The sequence below is a fragment of the Diceros bicornis genome, chromosome 14 (genome assembly GCF_020826845.1).
Source record: "Diceros bicornis minor isolate mBicDic1 chromosome 14, mDicBic1.mat.cur, whole genome shotgun sequence".
NCBI classification, from domain to species: Eukaryota; Metazoa; Chordata; class Mammalia; order Perissodactyla; family Rhinocerotidae; genus Diceros; species Diceros bicornis.
Window position 1 is genome coordinate 38,945,668 of NC_080753.1, and position 8,751 is coordinate 38,954,418.

At 34.7% G+C, this 8,751-nt stretch overlaps 1 pseudogene; it reads left to right on the forward strand.

The window, feature by feature from the left end:
• Positions 1–6,261: 6,261 nt before the first annotated feature.
• On the forward strand, positions 6,262–8,211 carry LOC131413985 (putative olfactory receptor 2B8; annotated as a pseudogene).
• The last annotated feature ends 540 nt before the right edge of the window (positions 8,212–8,751 follow it).

Consider the following 8,751-nt stretch of genomic DNA (forward strand, 5'->3'; position numbering starts at 1 on the left):
GAGAAAAAAATCTTAAGGTTTTTGTAAAACATTTAGGTCATTTAAAGATGAGAGTTAAGGTACATAGGAGGTCTAGGGGGTTATCTGTCCTCGATCAAATATTTGAAATTATAGAAGAGACAGATTAGGCATCCTCTGGCATCCTTCTTGATATTCAGTTTCCCTGAGGATTGTCATCTCCGGTCAGGTTGGTGACATCAGCCAATTAACAGTACGGAACATACATTCCCCAGAGACTTCAGCCAGGTAGACAGGTTTTGTTCCCCATCTGTGCCAGCCCAGTCACAGCACAATTTCATACCACCCTCTCACCTTGCTCATAAGGGTCTCTCTGTCATAAAGCTAGGTCATTATATCAGGGAAATAATACTGAGAGTTAGAAATTGCTTTTCTTAATCTCCTACTATCTAGAGGCAGAATGCAGATCTCTTATACCATGTGAAGATATATGAAGGCATCACGAGAAAGCATCCTCTTGCTTAAGAAAAATTTCTGGATAATCCAATGCTGGTGTAATCAATCTTTGCACTCACTCCACACAACCTGCTTCGTGATTCTGCATATCCAAGTTCCAACCCCAGTACTCTATTAAAGGCAGTAAGTTGGAGATGAGGTAGGAAAATAGCTTAAGACTCACAGATAAGGTGAATAAAGGTGAGTGTAACGGAACTCAGTCTCTATGTTGCTTTAGGAATTGGCAAGTTAGTTTATTTTCAGTTGTAATTGTTCTGGAAAGAAAAAGCTAAGTTGCTTTGCATGTATGTCCATTGGCAAAAGGAACAGACAACAGAAATTCACCAAATATAAGAACTAAATTTAATGTTCATTTTAGAAGCCAACAACTTATTCCCAGATATTTCATTCTATTGTGGTACATTCATCATATCTCAGTATGTACAAGTGGAAAATAGTTTAAATAGAACATATTTAGGTGTAATAAAATATGCGTTTCTGTAATAGAATAATAATGTATGTGTGTATGTAAATGTATTAGACTATATGCTTCCATTCTTTCCCTTACCTTTTTATTCTCTGTGAAATTACACAATATTTGTTCTCTATGCTTAAAATGTATTTTCAGTATCTGTAGCTTAAAATGTTCATTTCCTCCCTTCAAGTGGTACAAAAATACCTAAAATATGTCTGGAATCTTCAAAATGCTAGGTTGAAAGTTACAACAAGGAAGTTTCATTTTGTGAATATTGTGTCAATGCATTTTTATTTTGAGTTTATTGTTAACGAGAAATGATGATTCTTCACTTTAATAAACAGTAATTTGAAGAGGAAAAAGGAAGAAAAAAGGTAACCTAATTGTTTAAATATTGGTGAATTAGGCTAATGACAATTTTTCATGGGATTGCATTGAGGTGATGTGTAATGTACACTATTGACCATCCTTCCGTCATTGCACATACTCATGAATGGACTCTTTTGTGCGAATGCAATTGAGACCCCATTCAGATCCTTTTTACTGGCTGAAGTAACCATCCAAACCCCACTTGTTAGGAGTATTGGCTGCTGGGAACACAGCCATTCCTTTCTTCAGAGAATTGTCCTCAGCTGAAAAGGAGCCTCATTGCCAAGAGGTCTCCAGAACCTGATGGGGGAAGCCAATAGCCAATGACAGACTCATGCGATATACAAAAGGCTGCCTTTGCCTCAAGATGAGGTTAATTCTGCTGCAATTCATGCTCCAGAGCTGTGCAGTCCAAAACAGCAGTAACCAGCAACGTATGGCTATTTAAATTTAAATTAATGAGAAATAAATAAAATTTAAAATTCAGGTCCTTAGCTAGCACATTTCAAATGCTCAGGTAGCAACATGTGGATAGTGACTATTGTATTAGACAGTGAAGACAGAATATTTCTACCCTCACGGATAGTTCTATTGCAGAGTCCTGCTCTAGCTTATTGTGGGATCAGGCTCATGCTATATTCCACTTGAGATCACATCCTTGCTTAGCAACATTCTCTGCTCTGTTTTTCTGCTCTCACTCCCTCTATCCTGAGAACATTCCCTCAAAAAACAACATGCAATGGAATTCCTACTTTAGCATCTTTTTTTTGTAGAACCTGGACTAAAACACTATCCATGTTCAGTAGACCTGTCACTACCAATATAGTGGCAGATCTATTTCCCCCTCATTTATATATCCTCCATTGCCGCCAGGAACCAGTCCTAATATATCTGAGTCAGCTTAGACCTATGAGACAGAAGCATTTTTAAAGCAATAGCAATTCAGTCATAGGACTGAGGCTGTGGAAAGCCTGCCAGCACTTTCTCAGGATTCATTCAGGAACTGGAGACGGAAAAGTGTCTATGTTAAATATATCAGTGAATGTTGTATAATTTGAAATATCTTAAATACAGACATTATCTTGAGATCTTTTGTCTTTAAAATGTGTAGTTTGCATACCGAGTATTTAATAGTTACATTAATTGTCAATATTGTACAATTATTATAATTGTAAACTACTGCCTCTACCACCTGATATGTGTCAGTACTAAGCATTTAACTTATTTCATTTGATGCCTGTTCTCTTTTTTATTGTATTATTGTCTTCTTGTCAGATGTCTTTTCCCATTATATTCTTTTTTTGATGGTAACTGTTACATAACTGCCGTCTTTGTTTGTTTGTAGAATCTATTTTTATTTTACCTATTTGGAATTTTTTCTACATATATAATCTTCACTTTTTAAATTATTTATTATTTTGCATCCAAAGTAATAACTTATGTGTAATTTTTATAACAAGACTTTCCTATATCATATGATATTGTGATAGTTACTAAGGACACCATTCTTTTTTCCTGTACCTAGGATGAATGCGTCTAATATTTCCAGTCATTATGATTTATATAGGTTGTCTAAAAATCAATCTTTCTTACTACATTAAGTCTGTTGATGCTTCCAAAACATAGATAATGATTCCCTGTTAAATCACAAAATTCCTTAAATGTGGTAGGAAGCAAATGAAATGAAGTTTCTCATTTGTCCTTAGCCGAAAAAATATACCCTCTCTTGGAAGATTGATTTGTGGTGGTGCAAACAGCTTTAGGATGGCTGGATGCCAAGTAGGAAAGGAGGAGGGGAACAAAGTGACCCAGATCAGCAGAACATACTCTTAAGAATCAATGGGATAATGCATCTTGCAGCCAGATCTTTTCTATATCCAGTCTTAATAAGGATAAAAGATAATCATTTTCCTGAATTGTAAAGAGAAAAAAAATTAAAATTAAGAAGACAGAATATGACATTAGTATCCTAATTACCTCCCAGTGCAATCTCCAGAGTGACATTGAAAGCTATTGTGACACACAGGGACGATTCTTTTTTCTGTTTAGCAGGTATCTACTTTGCCTGATGTTTTATTTTTCAGCTTAAAATCACATTCATTTCTATACCTGTGAAATGGGTAGCCATTCAGTATTTATATATATACATCTATATAGATATCAAAATGTATATATATCTATGTATAAATGTATATATATCTATGTGTAAATGTATATATATCTATGTGTAAATGTATCTATATATCACGCATAAATGCAATACATAAATTATATATATATAATCCTGTAAAGCAGCAAATCATTTGTACAACTACTTTCCACCAGGGTTTTAAAGTTTATCAACTGCCTTCTTGGTCCTTATTGGTATGATAATGCTAAAATGTACCATTATTTTATTTTTATTTTTATTTTATTTTATTATTAAGGTGCGTTATCACATCGGTGTTTTCTTTGGGTGAGTTAGCATTTTTTTTTGGCCCTCCTTCAATTTGGTGAGTGCTTCTTTTATTAGGTACATTTTAAAAATTAGCCAGCAGTTCATTTCACATGAGTGTCTCTATATTTGTGTATGTGTGCATGAGACTGAACCATGATTTGTTTTTATTTGCTCTTCTGGGCTGTTGTCAGTCAGGGGACGTATCCTGTTGTTACATATTTAGACTGTCTCTCATACTTTTATAATTAATTCTACTATGAATTTTTTTGTAGTTATCACGGATATAATCCTTATAAGGAATTAAAGGAAGTGTGAAATGTGAGTGCTACATTCTCTATGTCACGTGTGATGACTTGCTCTGAATTTTAATACATTCATTTGATTGATGATAAAGTAATATGGTGGTTAAAAGCATGAAGTTTGATATCGTAGGGACTTGATTTGTTTTAGAACATTTAGGATTTTAATGATCTTGGGTAAGCTATTTAACCACTTTAAACTACTTCTTTGTATGTAAAAAGGAGGTAGAAATTAATTCCAAAATTTTTTTGAAAGATTAGCTGAGATTATACTTGTATATGTTTTAGAATTCATCAAACACTCAATAATATCAGTTAGTGTTAATATTATTAAGTGTAATGAGCATATGGGTTCAGCCTTCAGTCTTTGGATACTTTAATGTTTTAGACTTCAAATGTGAAAAAAATTTTATTAATTAAATGTTGTTGTTTTTGCCAGATTTTTGAACTAGTACTCTCCCATACTTTTGTTTGGGATTGAGTGTAAATGTAGATTAGTTTAACTAATCCTTCTCATATGTGATGTATTAAATTTCTATTATGTGTGCTTTTATGTTTCAAAACACTTGATTTTTTTGTTGTTCATTTTCCTTGTCACTAAATTTGGGATAAGGAGGACATTTATGTCAGTGACGGAGAAATATTTCCTAGTGACCTCTCTACTACTAACTCTTCTTTAATTTGACTTTTAGTTTTCCCTTATTCAGATTTTATTAATTTTGTACCAATTTTTTTCACACATCAATGGGTCTATACCCAAATCTGATTCAGATTTTAAAAGTCTTTGAAGAATTAAAAATTTACTGCATGAGAACATGATGTAATTCATGCAGAAATAGAAGTATAATGATGTACACCTGAAATTCATACAATGTTATAAACCAATGTTGCCACAATAAACAACAACAACAAAAATTTACTGCATGCCTGACCATGAATATTATAGAACCGAAATATTCATTTTCTGATGCGACTTAGGTCTGTGTGTGACTGTGCTTATGTATGCACATGTGTGTGACTGTGCTTATGTATGTGCTTATGTTAAGTAGCTGGGTGAAAATGGCAATCAACTAACCTTAGAGCCGGCAATGTGTTTGGTCCAGTGTAAATAATTGTTCAAGGTAGCTCCCAAAAGGTGTATATATAAAATTAACCTAATGTAGATGGATGTTCTCAGATTTTTATAATACCAAAATATCCTTTTCTTTATGCCTTTCCTGGTGTTACACTTAGTTTTACAATATATCTCTTTGACCTGTCATTGCTTTGATAATGTATCTGTCTTTATTTCTATGTATTTATTTATTTAATTATTTTATCATAAGGAGTGATGTAAAGCATTACTGTTTATTTATAGATTGCACAATTGGATAATTTTAAAAAATATTTATCCTGATTAAAATGTTGATAGTGAGTAATCCTACCTCTTTCAAGAATTCCAGGCACTCTAGTTGTTGGTAGTATTGAAAATGAAAGCAACAGTAGAAAAAGGAAAGTGTTGGCCACTGGATTTTAGAGTTCTCATTAAAAATTAAGTATGCACAGCCAGTGAATTTTCAGAGGTCTTGTAAAATTAGTAAGGTAATTTTAGGCGTCTTGAGGGCAGGAGTTAAGTATTGCAATTGAATGGTAGTATTTTCAGGTTCTATCTGATTGAGTATTTGTTTTACTACCATAAAAAGAAGCACGGTAGCCTTTACAAATATAATATATTACGTAGAGTAGAGAGGCAAAACTACCAAACTACGTATAGTCAGCACTATTAGTGACATTTTGAATATAATTTAATCATTTGTATAAGTATATTCCAGATCATAAACTCCTATATCTGAATGCATTTTAGAGATTATCTTATTTTGTACTCTATTGCTTGTGTGGTAAGTGCAAATCCAGTTGTGTAGAATTTTGAGATACATATTTAAAATAACCTCTCTGCCTCTGTCTGCATCTCTTACTCTTCCTGATCAATCTCCCTGTTTTCCCCTCATTCCCATTTTCTCTAAAATGTACATATATTCTTATACTACTTTAAATCTTATTAAACTCAGTCTTAAACACCTTTTATATGTATGATTGATGAAAACACAAAGTCCATGATTTGATTTTTTTGTATATTAAATATCAATGATATTACTTCTTATGATAATGTGAAACTAAATTGGTTAAGATATGTCAACTTCAATGAATACATAATTTATTGAAATAGTTATATATAAAACCCTTTGGCCTTGTCTTTTAACATGGTAGATCCCTCCCTCCTATTTTTGAAGATACCTTTAAAAAATTCCTAAATGCTTGGTCTTGACAGGAATCATGTGCTAACAAAAGATGGAAGAGAAAAATAGAAGTTCTTTCACTGGGTTTATCCTACTGGGTTTCTCTGACAGGCCTCAACTGGAGCTAGTCCTCTTTGTGGTTCTTTTGATCTTGTATATCTTCACTTTGCTAGGAAACACCACCATCATTGCATTGTCCCATCTGGACCCACATCTTCACACCCCTATGTACTTTTTCCTCTGCAACCTCAGCTTTCTGGACCTGTGTTACACTACCAGCATTGTTCCACAGTTCCTGGTTAATCTCAGGGGAGCAGACAAATTTATCTCCTTTGGTGGTTGTGTAATTCAGCTGTACATCTCTCTAGGATTGGGATGTACAGAATGCATCCTCTTAGGAGTTATGGCATTTGACCGCTATGTGGCTGTCTGCAGGCCCCTCCACTACACAGTAATCATGCACCCCCGTCTCTGTGCCCTGATGGCTTCTGCTTCATGGTTCATTGGTTTTGCCAACTCCTTTTTGCAGACAGTGTTCATCTTCCTTTTACCACTTTGTGGGAGAAATAGATTAGACCACTTCCTTTGTGAGGTCCTCCCTTGCTCAAGCTTGCTTGTGTTGACACCACTATGATTGAGTCTGAGCTCTTCTTTGCCAGTGTTATCATTCTTCTCATACCTGTTGCATTTATCATATTCTCCTATGGTCGGATTGTTAGGGCCATCTTAAGAATAAAGTCAGCAGCAGGCCAGAGGAAAGCATTTGGCACATGTGGGTCCCACCTCACAGTAGTCTCCCTGTTCTTTGGCACAGGCATCTATGCTTATCTCCAGCCCAGCAACAACTACTCTCAGGATCAGGGCAAGTTTGTGTCTGTCATCTACACCATCGTTACTCCTATGATCAACCCTCTTATATACACGCTGCGGGACAAGGATGTGAAAAGAGCAATGAAGAAGGTGCTTTGGAAGGACTATGACTCCAGATAACTGGGTGAGGAAGACCTTTTAATGGAAGGACTTTGAATACCAGAGCCCTTAAGATGTTTATGTCTACCACATGTCATCCAAAACTTTCCCTGTCATCTCCCGAGGGAATTTCTTACCTCTTTCTCCTATGAAAGTGAGTGTTCAACATTAAAGTTCATGGATTCATTCCAATCTCCAGAGATGCTGCTTCAGTGTTCCTCAAGCATCTACATTATATTTTTTATTTTTAAAAGCTCTACAGAGTTTTCTTATTTACACTGGCATTTGGAAACATTATTTCATTTCTACTCGCAAAAAGACATTTAAGTACATACCACAAAATGGCACAGCCAAATAAGACCTGAAAACCAGTGAAACACAGTAAGAAATATTAACATTTTAGCATTTTCTAGCAATTACTGGGGGGATATCACTTATTCTTGCATTTTGAACATGGATCTATTACAAAGTTCACAGGCTGACTGTTTCAGAGCTTTTCACAGAAGTAGGTGGGGAAACTATCGAAAAACAAACTTTAAGTTCAAAGAAAACTTGCCACCATGAATCCTGATAAAGCCATTCCAAAATTAGGTCCTATTGTGACCTCATCAGTGTGGCAGCCATGTTATGAAGCATTTATTTCACAGGAGGCTGTACATGGGATCACTGGGTGAATGGTGTGATGCAATGCTGCCGGTGACATTGGTAGCTATTGGCTGGTAATAAGACCAGGTAGTGCTTACGTATAATTTTATACATAGCCAGAGAAACATCAGTTTGAGGTATGGAAGTTGGTTATTTTAAGTTTGCTAGCCCACTTTTTCTTTTTTAAAAAAGTGACTTTTGAGGACATTATCATATCTAAATAGTATATGACCTCAGTTCTATTCATATTCTACACATTGCACCTGCATTAATGCAGCAAAAGTTTCAAGGGTTAAATATGTTTAGATTACTTTCTTCATACTTTAAAAAAAATTCTTTGATTCAGGCATCAATTGGTTAGGGTTTTTTATTTCACATCTGACAAAGGCCCCATATAACTTGAATTCAAGGGCATATTAGAAAAATATGGGAAATGGCTCCTCAACCAGGAAACCCCAAGTTCTCTAGAAGCTTACTCAGATTACCTGGAGGAAATCTAAGGAATAAATATAATGTGTATTAATTTTGGAAAATCTCTATATGCCTAAGCTTTACAGACAGCCATCTCAAGCAGCATAACTGTCATATAATTCTGAGTAACAAATATAAACATCCCGGAAAAATTGAATCTGACATTCTAACTCTTAGATCCCCCAATAAAGCTCAGTTTGCAGTGTAAATTTGTTTTGTAGTATGGATCCTGGTTTTTGTATATATTTAATGTCATGAACAGTGTATTTTTCCATGGAGGTTAGAGGTTTGACAAGGCCGTTATCACAGAAATGTTCATGATTTTTGGTAGGTTTTCTGAACATGTAGCACAGTGCA